The sequence below is a fragment of the Pseudonaja textilis genome, chromosome 5 (genome assembly GCF_049901715.1).
Source record: "Pseudonaja textilis isolate UNSWEBS1 chromosome 5, rPseTex1.2, whole genome shotgun sequence".
NCBI classification, from domain to species: domain Eukaryota; kingdom Metazoa; phylum Chordata; class Lepidosauria; order Squamata; family Elapidae; genus Pseudonaja; species Pseudonaja textilis.
Genome location: NC_141994.1, coordinates 18,585,427 through 18,603,910, shown reverse-complemented (window position 1 = coordinate 18,603,910; position 18,484 = coordinate 18,585,427). Strand labels below are relative to the sequence as shown.

Below are 18,484 nucleotides of genomic sequence, written 5' to 3'. Positions count from 1 at the left end.
ATGTTACTGCTCCAAGCCTTCTTGGTTCCAGTACTGAATGAAAACCAGAGTATAAAATGGCTGTGTGGCCTCCTCTTCCCTGCAGAGGCCCGAAAAGCGGCCCTGTGGCCTTTACTGGCTGTTCCAGACTGTTGGGGCAACTCAGCTGTTTTGCAGCTCTGACAAACAGCTGAGAGTCAGAGCTGCAGTTTTTGAAATATTTTTACTTTTTTTCTCTATAAAGTAAAGCTGCCTTTGGAAAAAAGCTAAGGAGAGGCAGTAGCTTATGTCCGTCCTGGCTGAGGACTGAGTCAAAAGCTGGGAGGAGCTATCGACAGTGGGCGGAGCTAGGCTAGTCAGCCTTTTTGACAGACTCAGTCCAACTAACTAGGACAAGAGCAACCCACTGACTGACTGGCATTTAGGGGGAAGGGAGCAATAATTAATCTTTTGGAGTGGATATAATTTTATTGAAATATCCTGGGGGGAAAGCTGTCCATCTGCCCAAAGGGGAAGGGACACTGCAAAATGATTGGGACCACCATTCTTTCTGCAGCCAGGAAAAACCTCCTTTTAATGTTCCCAGAAATGATGCTTATGACTGCAGGGAATGGGGAATAAATGCTGATGAGAAAATGCATGTCAGAAGTCAAGCAGAAGTTTTGCCAGGCCTAAGAGAACAATTGTACATCTCTTATAAAGGCCACAGCTACGGGAATGGAACTGTAAGGAGGTTAATTAACTGTGAAGAGTTTAAGAAAGCCGGTTTAGTGTCGTCGCAGTTAAGCTGATGGCCTAGAAACCAGAAGGATGAAAATTCCAGTCCTGCCTTTGCTGAATGCCGGCTGGGTGGCTTTGGGCCTCTCCCAGTCCAACGTACCTCACATGGTTGCTGTTATGGGGGAAATGGGAAGAGGAGGAAGGAATACTGGAATCTATCTATCTATATAATACAAAAGCGAAATACCACTCATGCATCATCACAAAATCTCCAGAACCGTAAAGCCTACAAACTTGAAATTTGGTACATATGTCCCTGTTGGCTTCTAGGTGCTCACTAAGAAAGGATTTTTCGAAATGACCATCAGAGCATTAGTATTTCGTATATTATTATTAACACGCTCTGATGCTAAGGAGTTCTCCTCCCCCTCCTTATCTGAAAAGAGATCTGTTCCAAATGCAAAACACAAGAAGAGGATAGGAGTTTCAGTTTTAGAGCACCAAGCAGCTTTAGTACAGAACAATTGAGCTAAGCCACGCCCACACTCCTTGCTGTCTCCTTCTTGCTCACACAGCAAATACTGTTTCACTTTCCAAACAGCCCTCAACTCTCTCACACACTGACAGGACGCTAGTCAGATGAATACCGATGGATGCTGGTAGGCAGAGGCAGAATTCCCCCCCCCCTTATTTTCATCCCCCAAAACTAAGCCCAACAGACCACATCGTTTCGTAGCGAAGCACAGGTATTGAGCTTGTAAATAAATAAATCTGATGTAGCAATTTTTAAGTCTTCAAATTGATAGAGCTGTTTGGAACGATATATTTCCTTCCTTCCTTCCTTCCTTCTTTCCTTAACCAATTTACTGTTGGTAAGGAAATAAGGCAGAATGAAATCCTTCCAAATCAGGAAGAAAAAGGTTCTAGAATTTTAATGCTTTCAGGGATCTCAAGAGAGACCTTTTCTTCCAAGAATCCTTGTCTTGTCTTATTTACTGTATCTTGATGGCCAAGGAGATGCTCCCTATTTTCACTTCCTGACATCTTATCCACGAAGTTAGGTGCCACAGCAAACAGGCCAAATTTTCAGGCAAAGCACTTCTTTATTGCAGCCAGGAAAAATACACAAACATTTTGGTATACTATCAAGTATATTAATTCTGTTTTACCTCTTTGCTACAGATTCTATTTAGACCAGTAGCGTTCAACTAGGTCAAGCCCAAGACTATTCACATCTGGATCTGGAGAACATTTTTAACTGCATATCCTGGTTCTTCAGGCAGACTTTTACCTATTTGGGGGTTTCCCTGTAGCAGATTAAGACCAAGTAGAAGCCTGCTTGCACCAAACAACATTCAAAATTGCACATTAAGACTTGTGTAGGAATGGGTTCCTGTTACGCCCTTATTCTCTCCACTGCATCACAAGTTCTCTGAGATCCCTTAAATGCTATTAATTGGCTATTTTTAATTTTGAGAAAAAGGAATTAAAACAAACCCAAAGAAACATAAACTAAGCCCTTGAATACAAAAAGCCATTGGCTTGTGCTATGACAATTTCCCCCTACGTACATTATCGTTTCTGTTTGGCTTACTGGATATGGTAGTTTTGTTTCCATCCATTTTGCAAGCTACGTTTTTCTTGAATGCTGACAAGAAGGAAAACACGGTTTTCTGAGGAAACTTCACGCCGATTTTCAGTTTCAAAAGCTTAAAACTGTTTTTTTTTTCCCCCCTTGAAATGCACATATAGATACCGTGAATGTGGCTGCTGGCAGAAGGAGAGGGAGAAGGATGCCTCATTCTAGCTTGTGATTCAGGTAGAACTGAGGAAGCGTTTTAGTAGAACAGTATGCTGTTAACAAAGGAGGTATCCTTCGGCAAATCATTTTAATTCAGTGTTTCTTCAAATTACTTGCTGTGAGCATAAAGCCCTGAAACTTGATGAAAAGGAGCCAAAGTTAGTGCATCCCCTCCACAATCATGGCTAGCATAAATGTTTGTACGAGGGCTGCTCCTTTTAATGTAGCCTATGAATAAGTCACAATTTAGCACACATTCAAACTAGCACTTGAGCCATTATCTCCTACCTGCTTGCCAACTCCAAAGCTATACAGGTAGTCCTTGACTTACAACAGTTCGATTAGTGACAATTTTTCACAGTTATAACCTTTGTAGCATGGTCACGTGGTCAAAATTCGGACGCTTGGGAACTGACTCAGATGCTGTGTCCAGTGGGTTATATGATACCCTTTTGCGGCCTTCTGACAATTAATGGGGAAGTCAGGTTCGATTAACAACCAGGTTACTAACTTCTCAACCGCAGTGGTTCACTTAACAACTGAGGCAAGAAAGGTTGTAAAGCGGGACAAAAGTCACTTAACAAATGTCTCTCTTAACAACAGAAATTTTGGCCTCAATTGTAGCTGTAACTCGAGGACTCCCTGTGGAGGCAAAATGAGCCAAAATATTGTTTTAAACCCTCAAGTGAGGTTGCAGCGAGTTTATTCCTAACACGAGCGGATGACTTAGGAACGTAGACACTTCTTTTTCCTGCATTTGTTGTGGTCCGCCAGCAGCCTGAGGAGATGGCGGCAGAGTCAGACAGAGGGGAGGAACATGGGCCAGTCTGGGGAGGACTCGAGTCCTGCATCCAATACAGAGATGGGGCCAGGACCATCTGGGAGTTGTGTGCTGACTCCGGAGCCTCCAGAATCTGACAGCAGCGAGGCAGAGGAATAAGGGGAGCCTGTTCCCAGTGTGCGTGTGCACAGAGCTGCTAGAAGGCAAGAACAGTTAAGACAAAATGGGCGACTCTGGAGTAAGGCTTGGAGGTGATTGGCCTTCCCGTAAGACATAAAGGAGGAGCAAAGGTGCAGGAACCTTTGCAGGAAGCAACTGTGTTCGTACTGGTCGGTTTGAAACCTAAAGCTCTGTGTTGAATTTGTGCTCCATTTGGCCTCGTAGAACTAATTGGAAATTTAGTCATTGGCAGCATTTCAAGGAAGATAAAGGTGGGTGCTTGTCAGACTTATCCTGAAGGACTTTGGCAGACTTCCATGGGACCATTTAGAAACTTTGTGAGACTCATTACAGGCTGTGAATGACTAAAATTCACACCCTTTGAAATAAAGAAAAATGGGGTTTGGGGACTAACATGTGTTTGTTAGTGTCTCAATAAGCCTTGGTCAGAACACCATTACTACCCACATTAACATGTCAGAAGGCACATGTCCTAAACCGGATTAGCCATGCTTTGCCAATAAAGCTGTAATTTAGTGTAATATCACACTAAACTAGAAATTTAGGTTTGAAAGCCCAGTTATTGGTTTCTCACAATGCAATAACCCCAAATCAAAGAAAGCACATTATGTATTATCAGCCTACATCCAAGAAGAGGTAACAAGCTTTCCTCACCATTTACTGAAAAGTACTGCGTCTGATTTTTATTTTTATTTTTAACTAAACTCTGTTCAAATCGCAGGCCAGGCAGGACCTGTGACATCCCGGACTGTTGTTTTCCAGCCATCTAATCTTAGGTTCCAATAAGAGGGATAGTCGGCTGCCCTTGGACAAGTAGTTAAATATTCACTTTTCATTTAGGACTTTTGACCATCGGATCAAAACACCAGCTAAACAACAGAGATTCCAGGATGGCATCTGGTATGAAATGGCCAAGCTTTTATCACTTCCATGCTACATTTGATTTGTGGAAATATGCAGTGCAACTGATCTCAAAAGCCTATAACTTTGTCGCTTGTATCCTTACGATTTATATTGACTGTTTCCTAATATGATTTGATTGCTTATTGTACCCTGTGACTATTATTAAGTGATGTCCCTTATGATTTTTGACGAATGTATCTTTTCTTTTTATGTACACCGGAGAACACATGCACCAAGACAAATTCCTTGTGTGTCCAATCACACTTGGACAATAAAAGAATTCTCTTCTCCTCTCCTCTCCTCTCTCTCCTCTCTCTCCTCTCTCTCTCCTCTCCTCTCTCTCCTCTCCTCTCCTCTCCTCTCTCTCCTCTCCTCTCTTCTCTCCTCTCCTCTCTCTCCTCTCCTCTCCTCTCCTCTCTCTCCTCTCTCTTCCTCGCCTCTCCTCTCTCTCTCCTCTCCTCTCCTCTCTCTTCCTCTCCGCTCCTCTCCTCTCTCTCCTCTCCTCTCTCTCTCTCTCTCTCTCTCTTCCTCTCCTCTCCTCTCTCTCTACTCTGCTCTCTCTCTCCTCTCCTCTCCTCTCTCTTCTCCTCTCCTCTCTCTCCTCTCTCTTCCTCTCCTCTCCTCTCCTCTCCTCTCTCCTCTCCTCCTCTATGTTTCTGGCTCAGAATTGTGTCAATTCTTTCCTAGAGCTGATGAAGCCTCTTCTCTGGGACATCACTTCGTCTTTCTTATTTGATCAACCTGGTGCCCTGTAAGAACTTCAGCTTGTCAGCCACAATTGTCAGCCACAATTCCCAGGCATTGTCCATGTCCACACTAGCCTAGTTCAAACTTTATCTCCGCTTATGAAAGTCGTACTTTTAATTGGTGGCCCTATATTTTTGTCGCCTCCCCCAAAGAGGCCCACCCTCCCTTCCATTCAGGTGGATGCTTGCCAGCCATGATTCCCATTCAGGAAAGTTAAAATGAGAAATGGGAAATATATACACAACTTGCTTCCCAGCAAACTGTGTCGAAGAGGCTGAAGGGTAATGAAATACAGACATATTAAGGTCAAGCACAATGACTGCTGTCAGTTTCCTCACCACCACCTTTCTCTTTAAAACAGGGATAACTTCAGCAATAGAAACTAAGGCATCTTATACCCATATCAGGTTCTCTCCTTAGCTGCATTTCTCACTGGGTGGCCCGTTGGAGGGGGTGGGAGATATACGTCTTGTAGAGTATACAGTCTGAGGGAGGGTGTCATGCCCTAATTGGCATGTCAACAAGAGGCGGCCGCCTGCCAACTGGGCTGATTTCAGGGGCTGATGTGGGTTGGACCCAGTTAAACCTTGGATGTGAGACCACGAAGAACTGCCAAGATGTTGGGCCAGATGAGGAAACTGGAAAATTATCCTCGGAAGAAGGGAGGTTCTTCCAAGGATGGAAGAGAAGAAGGAAACCAGTTCTGCAAACACAGCCAGGACGATTGCATGAATAATATCCAAGTGGGCCCCACGATGCTCTCGGGAGTTCCTTCCTCAGTTATTATAGCACTAGCTCGATTCCCGTGCTTCGCTACGAAACTATGTGGTTGGGCTTAGTTTGGGGGGGAGGAAAATAAGGGTGGGTGGAATTCTGCCTCTGCCTACCAGCATCCATTGGTACTCATCTGGCTATCGTTCTGTCAGTGTGTGAGAGAGTTGAGGGCTGTTTGGAAACTGAAACAGTATTTGCTGTGTGAGCAAGGAGACAGCAAGGAGCCTGGGCATGGCTTAGCTCAACTGTTCTGTACTTAAGCTGCTTGGTGCTGTGAAACTGAAACGGAAACTCCTCTCCTCTGCTTGTGTTTTGCATTTGGAACAGATTTCTTTTCAGGTGGGAAGGCGGGAGTAGAACTCCTTAGCATCATTGCGTGTTAATAATAATAATTTACAAAATATTAATGCTCTGTTGGTCTTTTCGAAAAATCCTTTCTTAGTGAGCACCTAGAAGCCAAGAGGAACATAAGCGCCAAATTTCAAGTCTGTAGGCTTTATGGTTCTGGAGATTTTGTGATGATGCATGAGTGGTCTTTCGCTTTTATATATGTAGATAATAATAGAGTTGGAAGGGTTTTCTAGTCCAATGCCGTATCCGAGCAGGAGACCCTACATCCACCCTGCACAACCAACGTCTTGTAGGCACAAGGATCGTTCAGGACCAGTGACTATTCCCGCCTGGGGAATCTCCTGGGCCTCTCGGCTGCCCTCCCCTCTCCTTGAAGGGAATGCCAAGGCAGCCCCTCCATCTACAGCTAACCTTCTCCCTTCTGTGCCTTCTGTATCTCCCCACAGCTGCAGGCTCCCCGCATGATTCATTACAAAATACAAACAGACCACAATTATTTACAAGTTGAAAAGCCAGCGTGGAACTGATGTCTGTTTCTAGAAGAACCTAAATGAGAACAAATTCCTCTTGGTTGAAGAGAAAAATGGGACTCTGTCCCTTTCGCTGGCTTTCTCCTATTTCTTTCGACACATCTGCAAGCATGAAGTCTGCTGCAGGCTGAAGCAAGAAACCACCTACTTAAGAGACACCTGAGGAAATCTTTTATCCTTGTTTATAAAGGGTAATAGCCCTCTGCCATAAAAACATTAGAGCAATATACAATAAAAATATGGATTTATGGATCGTGGTGAAATCAACCACACCAATATTTACAGCCCATCATCAACATTCTAGCAGGCATTACTCAAGGCAGACCCTGAACTGTTAACAGTAATATTGTGCGGTTTCTGCCTCAGAAAACACAACATTTGTGAGCCTTAGCACCTCTGGCGGACAAAAAGACAGTGATTTTAATCATTGGCTGGCAAAATTTTCACTCCTGGGAAAAATGTCTTTTCCCGGGCCTTTAGGAGAAGGAAGCCATTGGTGAGCCAATAGGATGCGTGGGTCACATCGATCTGGTGCGTAGGGCTTGGAACCAGTAATTTAATATTGTACAACTCATGAGATGTTACTTAATATGCTTCGTTTCAAAAAGGAATCAAGACAAGACTGGACAGCCACTTGTCTGAAAGTGGTATAGGGTTTCCTGCTTGGGTAGGGAGTTGGAGTAGATCGGTGGTTGCCAACCAGTGGGCCGGGGACCACTGGTGGTCTGCAAGAAAATGTTTGTGGTCCGCAGAGAAATGTCCCCCTGCAAGCACCCTCCAAAGCAATTAATGCAGGCTGTGCGGGAACACGAGGCTTGTGTCACTTGCATTGCGAACAACACGAGGTAGGGAGGGGAGAGGGGAAAGCGTGGAGGGAGGAAACTTGCCCCACTCGCCCCATATGCCTTGCCTGGCCACTGGGCTGCTTCTTTCTGCTTCTTTCTTCTTCTGCTTTTGGCTGCACGCAAGGAAAGCAGGAAAAGTCTTTCTCTCCCCCAAACTCTGCCAGGAGAGAAAGAAAGACTTCTGATGCTTCTGCTGTTTTCCTTGCATGAATCCAAAAGTCTCTCTCTTCTCCCCCTGAAAACACAGCTGGAAATGGTATCCTGCGATCCCAAATAAAAAAACGATTGATCTGCAGACGGAGACCCTGGGAAAATCCCCAAAGAAGTCTGCAGACAAATCCCCCACCCTGTTTTCCTACCGATTGCAGAATACACTCTCACTCTCTCTCTCTCTCTCTCTCTCTCTCTGTAGTCCTTGGATCGTCGAGGTCCACAATAGACTTGTTAAAAGTCTTAATAAAGGCCAGGAGGTTGAGACATTCCTTATCTTGTGTGGCGGCATGTTCCAAGGAGTTGGAGCAGCTACTGAGAAAGTGTGTTGCTGGGCTCCCACTCCCTTAAGTCTCGTGGGATAGAGGCCATCATCATACCTTCCTTCAGTAATTGCATGGGACAGAACGAAATTGAGTGGGACAGGCCCACAGTCAGCTGGCTGCAAAGCCACGTAAGGCTTTAATGATAATAACCAGCCCTTTGGTTCAGACCCAGAATCAAGCCATAGTAACTAATGCAACAATTGCCCCATAGGAATAACAATGCTGAATAAAAATGCTGAACATCCCCCAGTTAGCAGCTAAACCATTATATTTAGTACCACCTGAAGCTTCTAAATCATCAAGGGCAAGTCAACTTGCAATGTTTAGTACCAGTGGTCTATCCATACATTGTTGAGGATGAGTCATTGTTGTTGCGGCACCTTAGTGTGAAATGATATGCAACTGGCACACCAGCCAGAGTTGGGCAACACACACACACCCCTGCCTCACCCCCACAAGCCATGATTAACACCTTTTGCTCGAGCAGGGACTGAGAGTCCTGGAAGATTTCCAAAAATTCATCATACACTGGAGCAAACACAGGTATAGCAGGTCCTCTCTGCATACACCCACTAGAAAGGCCCACTCAGAAAGCAATGGTATCATGTCCCCAAACCACCATCGTTCCAGATGTCCAGACAGATGCCGTTGTCAACGCTATAGAACAAAGGTCCTCAAACTTGGCAGGTTTAGGGCTTGTGGACTTCAACTCCCAGAATTCCTGAGCTAACATGACTGGAGGAGGAATTCTGGGAGTCCACAAGTCTTAAAGCTGTCAAGTTTGAAGACCCCTGTTACAGAAGGCCTCCAAGGACACCATTCTCTCCTTATCACTCTCTGATACGGCCATACTTTGAATAGCCTTAGTTCCCTGATGTTTATCTTTGCACAAAATGCTAAGCCGTAAGCCATGATTTGAAACCACAACTTGCTAAGATGAAACGAATAGGATGCCCATGGTTTATAGCAACGCAAGGACCCAGTTTCTCGTCGCAAAAGACCTCTGGGGCAAATGGATGGAGTCTGTGGACACCTTTAGATGAGGCGGAGAAAAACCAGTTCCTGGTCATTTACAATTTGAGCCAAACATTTTCAGTCCCTGCCGTGTTGTTCCTTCCCTGAAGTAGTCTAATTCAGAGTTAGCGGGAGACCAGAAGGTCATGCCATATCCCAATTTACATGCCAAGACCACCCTATTCAAGACTTTTAAAAGTAAATCACAGGATATTTTAAACCAAGAGTACTACACAAATGACTTGATTCACAGCCCAGCTATGTGCAGCCGGGGAATGCAATGTCAGTGAGAACCATGAAAATTTTAAATCAGAGGAATAATACTTCTCTATAACCAGATATGTGGCAAAAAACTCACAGATTTAGGAAGGTTTTGAAGAACTCCAGAAAGTTATTTTCTCCTCCTGAAGCCATGCTGAGCTTCCTCCAGAACAGGCAACATCCAGAAATAAATTTTCTGAACTAGAAACAGGTTTGTGTTTCCCAGACAGTGTTCTACAATGCTCAGAAATGTTCCTTTTCTGAATCACACAGTTTTGGCTCAGGAAGGGAACTTCACACACGTTCCTTCTTTACTCTTGTAATTAACATTTCCATCATGAAGAGGCAATGCCTACTGACCCAGATTGTCCTTCTCACTCTAAAAATATAAATGATAATTGAGTCAACTCTGGGAAAAGATCTCAGAGGCGCACTTCAGCAATTGTTTTTTTTTTGTTCTGTTTTTTGTTAAAACCAAAGCAAACAGGCCCTTCAAATAACATGTAATATTCAGCTTTCAAAGTATAGAGGCAGCCAGCAATTTCTGAAATGTAAGGATCAAACTTCACTCTGAAAGCGTGTTGCTGATGTGTGCACTTCACGTTTTTTTATTCTTGTTAGGTTAACCAAACGAAGCAGTACTTTATGACTATCCTTATTTTGGACACTCAAGACTGGGAAATTCCTAGAACATGTCAATTACAAATTGTACCTACCATTTCTGACAGGTTTTTGGAAAACTAGAAGTAGAAAACATGTCCCCTTTATGTTTCTCTGCCATAATGCGTTTGCTTCTTGCTGACTGATTCACCATGAATTCTGGTCTGCTGCTGTTTCCACCTTAAAAAGAATAAAAATAACAGAGTTCAAATGTGGTCAAGTTGCACAAATGCAACTGGAATTGGACTGTTCCAAGAAAGAAAGGAAAAAACTAGCAACCCCCCCCAAAAAATGTACTCATTAGTAGTAGATAGATTGCTTGTCTTTATATTCAATTAGACAGTAGACATCAAGAACAAATTCACCGCTGCTCATTTTTCCAAAGCTTCTGCATAAATGTGTCAAATCAGAGAGAGTTCAAAGCTTTTGGTGACTTTCAAATGAGGATATGTGGGTGTGCTGTAGTTTTAACTAAGTCATCACTGCTATAAATACCAATCTCGCCTTTAAATAGATATAAAACTTAATGAAATAAAGCCTGAATGTTATCCTATCACATTTCTCTTTCTGTTCCTTGAAAGTCTCCCAGTGAGCTAGCAATCTGGGAGGGTGTCTAAGGATGATCTTGGAATAGGGAATACCTCTGAGGAACCCAGAGGACATCTGTTTCAACAGCTCCCCTCTCAAACTGACACCCTTCGTTTGAAGTCAGTTTTAGTTATCCTTCTTCTTTCCAGTTTTAGAAATGTTCTACATCAGAGGTCGGGCCGAGGGGGGAGGGTTGCGGGGAGGGGAGAGGGGATGGTTCTGTGTGAGCAAGCAGCCACGTGTGTTCGAGCACACAGCTCCATTTGCACGAGTGGGTGGGTGCCTGCCGCTCGCACAAATGGACTTTTGCAAGCAAGCAGGTGCGCCCGTCCCTCGTGCCAAAGGGGCAGTGTGCACACTCATGTTCACTCGCCACTTGTGCGGGTGAACCTGTGTGCACACACTTGCCCCACCACTTGTACGGCCCGGTCCGTACAGCTCTTCGCTCGGGTGTTGGGGACCCCCTATTCTACATAATGGCTCTCTTCTTTTGAATTCCCTTTAAAGGGAGGGGCATTAGAAATTTCTGAACAATATTTGTTATCTGTTCCATGGGCTCCCTGACATGCAGGTTAGCTTTACTTCCATGGTAAGAAAAAAAAAATTACAGGTAGTTCTCGACTTACAACAGTTCATTTAATGTCCGCTCAAAGTTACAATGGTATTTTTCTAAAAAGTGACTCGTGACTGTTTTTTCAATGCTTATGTCCGTCACAGCATCGCCAAGGTCATGCGATCAAAATTCAGAACTCCTGGAACCGATTCATATTTATGACGGTTGCAGTGTCCCTGAGTCATCTTGTGATAACCCGGGGCGTGGCACAAAGGCAACACAGATAATCAGTAGGAGCCCCTTTATTAGCTCCAACTTTGTCCCCCAGTGTCCTGGTTACTTTCTGGCTGGAGTAAAACTCTCCCAGGAACAGCCTTTGGCTGCAGAGAATCAAGTCCAAAATGTGGTCAACAAAAACTGTAACTATAAATCCAATCAAGGCAAAATGAGGTAATTAGTCCGGCAGGGCAGGAGCAAGAATTCCAGGCAGTGAAGGCACGGCAATAACTCAACACAGATGCCAGGAACACAGATAACTAAAGTCAACATAAGATAAACTCACGTTTGCTCCCAGCAGCTGCCGCACTCAGCATGCATTTCTTTTAAACTCTCATTCCCAGGTGTGGCTAATGAAGGGAATCAGGGCCCTTTCCTCCCCTGTAAGCCAGGCAACCCACGTTGCTCCCTTCTCTGTTCCTCCCTGCATGCCCTAGGATGAAGAGGGGGTGGGCCTGGGTCTTCCTCTGAATTCCCTCTCCCTTGTTCTACCTCTTCCCTACTCTGCCCAGCCGGACTTTGCCCTTCCCCAGTTTCCTCCGCAACCAACGGAGCCACACTCCCACTCTCCCTGTCAGCTGTTTGTCTTCCTCCTCAGATTCAGACTCCGACAGGGGCATGACATATCTGATCACCTTTTAGTCAACCTTCTTATAAGCCAAGTTAATGGGGAAGCCAGATTCACTTAAGAACCATGTTACTAACTAAACAACTGCAGTGATTCACTTAACAAATGTGGCAAGAAAGGGCATCAAATGGGGAAAACTCGCTTCACAAATGTTTCACTTAGCAACAGAAATGTTGGGCTCTATTATGATCATAAGTCAAGGCCTGCCTGTATTTGTAGACCACCATAACTGGATAAAGGAGCTTTCTAATGGGCCCAGGACTCTGATTTCTGGCTCTCTCAGTACCAGTAGCAACACGTACTACACGATAACACAATTTGGCTCACAGAAACTGAACCAATGAGACTTCTTCTGACATGAACAATCATGAAGGAAGCTCCAATTTGGACATGTCATCTCGCTGCTCCAATTATAGTTAGTATTGCTCCCAAGCCAAACCAAAACACCCATTCGCAGCCAACGGAGGCGGCAAGACCAGAGTAATTATCCAGGGAGTGAGAATGGGAGTGGTTGCAGAATGAAAACAAGACCTGGCTAGATGTTAAGACTGATTTTTGAAGGTGGCATCCTCATACAAGTCTTATTTATGCAGTGCTGAGGAAGGCCTGGCTACTGGTTGTCTTCTTAGGTGATGCCTTCCATGAGGCGTAGCTTGGTGAGTGGGTGGCCAAGAAGTTGAACAAGCAAATAAACTAGTCCAAACCTGATGAATTTGAGTAACCTGCCACGCCATAAACAATGGTTTTCTAACTGGATTCATGCAGCATGCAAACTGCATCGTAGCTTAGCTCTATGAAGAAACCTAGTTTACAGATCAAAAGCTGAAGTAACCATTACCACATTCCTATGCATACTGATACAGCAATTTGTTGGGTTTGGACTTAAATACTGAATTGTAAATCATCAGTGTAGCCTAGAACAACATGTGAATCCAGCCACAGCTGGCTCAGTCAGCACATATTTAGCACAAGGAGTGAACCAGTCTGCATTTCCAAAGATGAATTCATGCAAAGAGATCCTGTATCTTTATAGGTAAATAAATTATTCTTTTTGTGGGAGCTCTTAGCTCTACTTAATTATAATCTTGAGTATCTACTTAACTATGTAATACTTTAGTTCCTTTGCTTCCAGTTTGTGACCAAATCCTTTCAATTTCCTAGGTCTCCACTGTAACACCAAGCAAGCGATAACAAATATTAACGAAGGCATATCTTTAAGTTAGAATGACTCTATAGTCATTGCAAGCAACAGAATGACAGAATGCCTCGACGTACAAAAAATTAAAAAGCTCGAAACACCCCCCCCACACCTTTGCCAGGATTTGCCTTATACAGGTAGTCCTTGACTTACGACTAAAATGAAGCCCAAAATTTACATTGCAAAGTCGGACATTTCTTAAGTCAATTTTGCCCCATGTTTGTGACCTTTTGTGAATCGTGACCTTCCTTGCCACCGTTGTTAAGTGAATCTCTGCAGTTCTCAAATTAGTAACCCGGTTGTTAAGTGAGTCTGGCTTCCCCATTGACTTTGCTTGTCAGAAGGTCGTGAAAGGGGATAACCCACGGGACATTGCAACCGTCATAATTGTGAGTCAGTCGCCAAGCATCCAAATGCAAATCCCATGACCATGATGGGATGCTGCAACGGTCATAAGTGTGAAAAATGGTCATGTCACTTTTTTCAGTGCCCTTGTAACTTTGAACTAAGCGAACTGTTGTAAGTCGAGGACTACCTGCACTGTCCTTCTACTAGAAGTTGAGGAGAAAAATATCAATTGAGTTAATCTACAGGAGAAATGTCACTTGTATACTTACAATTTATGTTGACTGTTTCCTAGTATGATTGATTGCTTATTGTACCCTATCACTATCATTAAGTGTCGTACCTTATGATTCTCGACTCCTGATGAATGTATCTTTTATTTTATGTATACTGAGAGTATTTACACCAAGACAAATTCCTTGTTTGTCCAATCACACTTGGCCAATAAAAAAAGTATTCTATGCTATGTCACAGCTTCTACCTTATTGCTCTTTTACTTCTCCATTATCTATCTATCTATCTATCTATCTATCTATCTATCTATCTATCTATTATCTATCTATCTATCTATCTATCTATCTATCTATCTATCTAATCTATATCTATCCATCTATCTATACGCATGCACACACACACAGAGAGAGAGAGAGAGAGAGAGAGAGAGAGAGAGAGAGAGAATTACTATCTATCCTATGAATCAGTTTGGTACGTAGGCAGTCTTTGACTTACAACTGGTTGCTTAGCAACTGTTTGAAGTTGGACCCCCAAATGGTACTTACAACCTGGATTTAAAGTACTGATAGCTGCCCACTCCCCAAGTCACATTTTGGACAGCCAGCAATTATCTTGGATTTACAGTTGCTTGCAAATGGCTGTGATTTACAGCTTTTTTTTGGCCAGAAACTGGTATTTACATCCTGGACCATGGCTTCACTTAACAACAGAGGTATTTGCTTAATGGCCACTGTGTTTATTTAATGACTGTCCAAAAAAGGTAATGAATTTGGATTGGTCAGGTGAATGCCTCGACTTATAATCGTCATGACAATGCAACAGAAATTCCGGACTCCATTGAAGTCATAAATCAAAGGGTATCTTAGTGGTGAAAGTGCAGGTCTAGAAGCCTAGGACGGTGAGTTCTAATCCTGCTTTCACTGAAAGCCAACTGGATGACTTTGGATGGGTCATTCTCTCTCAACCCAACCTATTGCAGAGGGCTGTTGCTATGGGGAAAATAGAAGGAAGGAAGGAGTTAATATATATGTTTGCTGCCTCAAGTTACTTATAAAGTAATAAAGATGGGATAAAAAAATTTAAAAGGCTAAAAGTACCTTAAAATAAAATCATATAAAACAAGATGTCTGCTGGTCTAGCCAAAGAATACATGCTGCCATGTGAACTCTTAAAGAAGCATTTCATTTCCGTATATCACAATACTTCATAAAATGCTCAATACACGAGAGCAGTAAGTAAACAATTGTCTGATTAAATCCACTCAATCACCCACCCTAAAAGAGAAAAGACAGAGAAGCTTCAGCATAAAAGGAGCAAAGCTGCTAGAAATACAAGGTTCTAAATTAGTAAATAAAAGCTAGACTGCACTAAAACGAAGTCTTTTTAGGTACAAAGAAAACATCTGAAATGCTAGCTGGCTTACGTTTTTTGGCTATTTCTTGCTCTAGTTTTCTTAATAACTCATTTAAATAGTGTGTTAAAGGACCAATCAATAAAATAAGGTTTACAACAATGTTTGTAATCTGGAATTACATCAAGAGACTCCATCATTTTGGCACCAATGAAATGCTTTCTGCCAGAGGGTGGCAAGGATTGACAAATTGGACGGGAAAATAACAACAAAACAAAGAAGGAATCTATGATCCCAAGCAGGTAATAAGACAGATGTTATTCAACCAGATATTATGAAACCTAAGGTACAACATAATCACTGCTTTGCATCCACACCCATTATTTTTCCAAAGAAGAATTCTGAAAAACCGTATAAGGGTACAAGAGAAACAAATAATCAATGTTTGAAAGCAAAGCAAGCAAGCAGAGGATCCTTAATAATAAAAAACCTTGAATGAACTCAAAAAGGAAACCTTATACACCATTCATCCTTTCGTTACTGCATTTGTCACAGTCCAGAAATGTATAACTCTTGACATGCAAACAAACGAAGGGTAAAACTAAATTTAATTAATCAGTGTCCGTGTCTTGGCTCAGCAGATAGTTTCTGGCAAAGTAATTTGTGACAGCAGAGAGCTTCCATCAGCAACCATCTCCAACACCGCTGAATAAAATAATAGTCAAGGGATGCAACAATGACAAGAAACACACCTCCGTTTGTGTCGTGAAGTTATGCCGTTTTCAAAACACTTACCGGTCTCTATAATGCACTCTTCCTATCCTTCCAACGACTTTTAGACCGTCCCAGAAAAAATATCTGAGCAGGTGATCAGGGTTAAAAGAGTAAAAGTGACTTGGATAAAGAAGTTTTATTTTTTTTTCCCCTTATAAAAAGTAACAGTCACACCCTGAGGCTGATAGCAGAAAAACTCAGCGAGTTGGGGTTGGTTCTGCCTGCCAGGGCCAATAACTACCTCAAGGAGAACACCTTTACTCCACTGGCCAGAGGGAAAAATCCACCTCCTTCCACGGGCACGTGACTCCCATATGTGGCCAAGGAAGTTCTTAGTCTTAACATTGCTGCCAGGATGAAAGAAATCTCATGCTCCTATAAGAACTTGTGCGTTTCCTACACACACACACACACACACTGGATACGGCTCCTCAACCTCCTTTCCCAACTAATTTAAAGGTAATTTCTTTAGCTGGACTTTGGCTGGGAAGTACAAAGATACCGCCTCGTCCAAAGTCCAAACCTGTGGCAAACAGGGCGCTTAATCCATAAACATAATCTCTAAGCAAACTTTGGATTCACAAACAGATCCCTCTCTTCTCTCTGACCACAAAACAGTTCCCAGCCCATCTAAGTCTTAGATAAATCTGTTCACAGATTTTAGGAGAACTATGGGGCCTGAGAGGTCCCACAGTTCTCCTAAAATCTGTGAGCAGGCCTGAGCATTTTTCATGTCCGCAACCATACATGAGGATAAACCATACTCTGTGACGTGCATCCTTGGACTGGGATGCTTTTAAATCCTCCTTTATTTCCTGATCCTGAGGCTGTGCCGCAAATGTATGATGAGCTGCAAGCAGTGGGGGAAATAAATTGGGGGGGGGGACACATCCCTCTGTATTTAGCCCACAAAGGAAGAAAAGTGGAGGGTTGGAAAACAAAAAAATAAAAACCCCACTGATGGTAACATGGATTTAATGTTCATTTTGGAAAGAGGCACTTTTTAGTTTTTTCCCTTCACCCGCTGTATTAAGCGGCAGGAGTCTGGTCCTTTCTTTTCCAACTTGCAGGTTTTATTCAAAGATAAAATGACACCCAAAGCCCCCATCGGTTCTCTTCCTACAATTCCACCCCCCTCAAATCCCAGTGAGAGTCACAGAATCTAGCAGGTCCCGCCTGGCGGAGCCCAAATCAGAGTCAGAAGAGGTCCCCATGAGTACATCCAAACCCTCCCCGGCTGGCTCCCTGGATCCAAAATTGTCTCTCTCTTAGGAAACTTCTTCCAATGTTTTTTTTCCATGTCTTTTTCCATGTCTGGCTTGACCTGCGAGGCATCCTCTCCCTCCCAAGGTTAAATCTTCCCAATGCCTCCCTCCGTTGGGAATTCCCCAGAAGTGACGCTCTTCCTTTTTCTCCTTTCTTCTTTTTCTTCGTCTTCTTTTCCCTCTTTTTCTCTTTCCCTTCTTCTTCCTCCTCCTCCTCTCCTTACTTTTCTTTCCTATTCTCTCCCCCCCTTCCTCTTCTTTCTTCTTTTCTTTCTTTTCCTCTTTTCTCTCCTCTTCCTTTTCAGGTTACCCGAGGCTATCTACTCGCGCCCGCCTTGGCAGGCAGCAGGGCAACAGGTGCAGCCTGACCCGCACGGCGAGAAAACGGAGCACCGCTGAAGGTGCGGGGGTGGGGGGAGCGCCGTCAGCCCCCGCCGCCTGCCTCTCCTCCCTCCCTCCCTCGATCCGACGCGCGTTCACACGTACCCTTGTCCCAGCGGAGGTTCCGTCTAGCCGACCCGACAGCGCCCCGGCCCCTCCGCGCGTTCCCGTCGCGCGACAGGTCCGGAAGTGAGGTCGCCGCCGGCAGCAGCGGCGGCAGCAGCAGCAGCACTAAGCCGCGCGCGCGCGCCCCCTCCCCTCCCCTGCGCCGCCCGCCCTCCCCCGTGGCACGCAACTCGCAGACGGCAGCACGCAGCACGCACTCACACACGCCCGGCCCCGCCCACTAATCTCGGTGAGAGAGAGAGAGAGAGAGAGAGAGGGGGGGGGGGAAGCGGATTGCTCTGGGGAAGACCCGGGACGGAATCTGTAGAGGATGCGGCGTCTCTGCACAGTGCGCACGCGCGCTCCATGCAAGGGGAAATTTTGCCTGTGGCGCGCGGAGTTTTGCACGGAGATCGTTCCATCGATGCGGCGTTCAAACTGGCGTGCCGTGTGTGTAAACGGGGTGGCTCCTTCTATTTATGTCCAAAGCAATAGCAATAGCCCTTAGACTTATATACCGCTTCACAGTGCTTTTACAGCCTTTTCTAAGCGGTTTTCAGAGTCGGCCTATTTGCCCCCAACAATCTGGGTCCTCATTTTACTCACCTTGGAAGGATGGAAGGCGGAGTCGACCTTGAGCCTGGTGGGATTCGAACTGCTGAACTTCAGGCAGGCAGCAGGCAGCAGAAATAGCCTGCAGTACT

At 44.2% G+C, this 18,484-nt stretch overlaps 1 protein-coding gene across 6 annotated transcripts in view; it reads right to left on the bottom strand.

Moving 5' to 3' along the window:
* Nucleotides 1–17,940, bottom strand: part of PPARA (peroxisome proliferator activated receptor alpha) — a 45,574-nt gene extending 27,634 nt beyond the window's left edge. For 2 of the 6 annotated variants that reach the window (XM_026702400.2, XM_087934221.1), the window contains exons 1-2: nucleotides 17,781–17,940; nucleotides 10,139–10,262 (exon numbers count right to left, since the gene is read on the bottom strand). The gene's annotated coding sequence lies outside the window, so the exon portion shown is untranslated. Of the gene's footprint in view, nucleotides 1–10,138; nucleotides 10,263–16,050; nucleotides 16,485–17,780 lie in introns of those variants that run through there. The other 4 variants (XM_087934219.1, XM_087934222.1, XM_087934223.1 and 1 more) reach the window with 3 other exon arrangements.
* Between the last annotated feature and the right edge of the window lie 544 nt (nucleotides 17,941–18,484).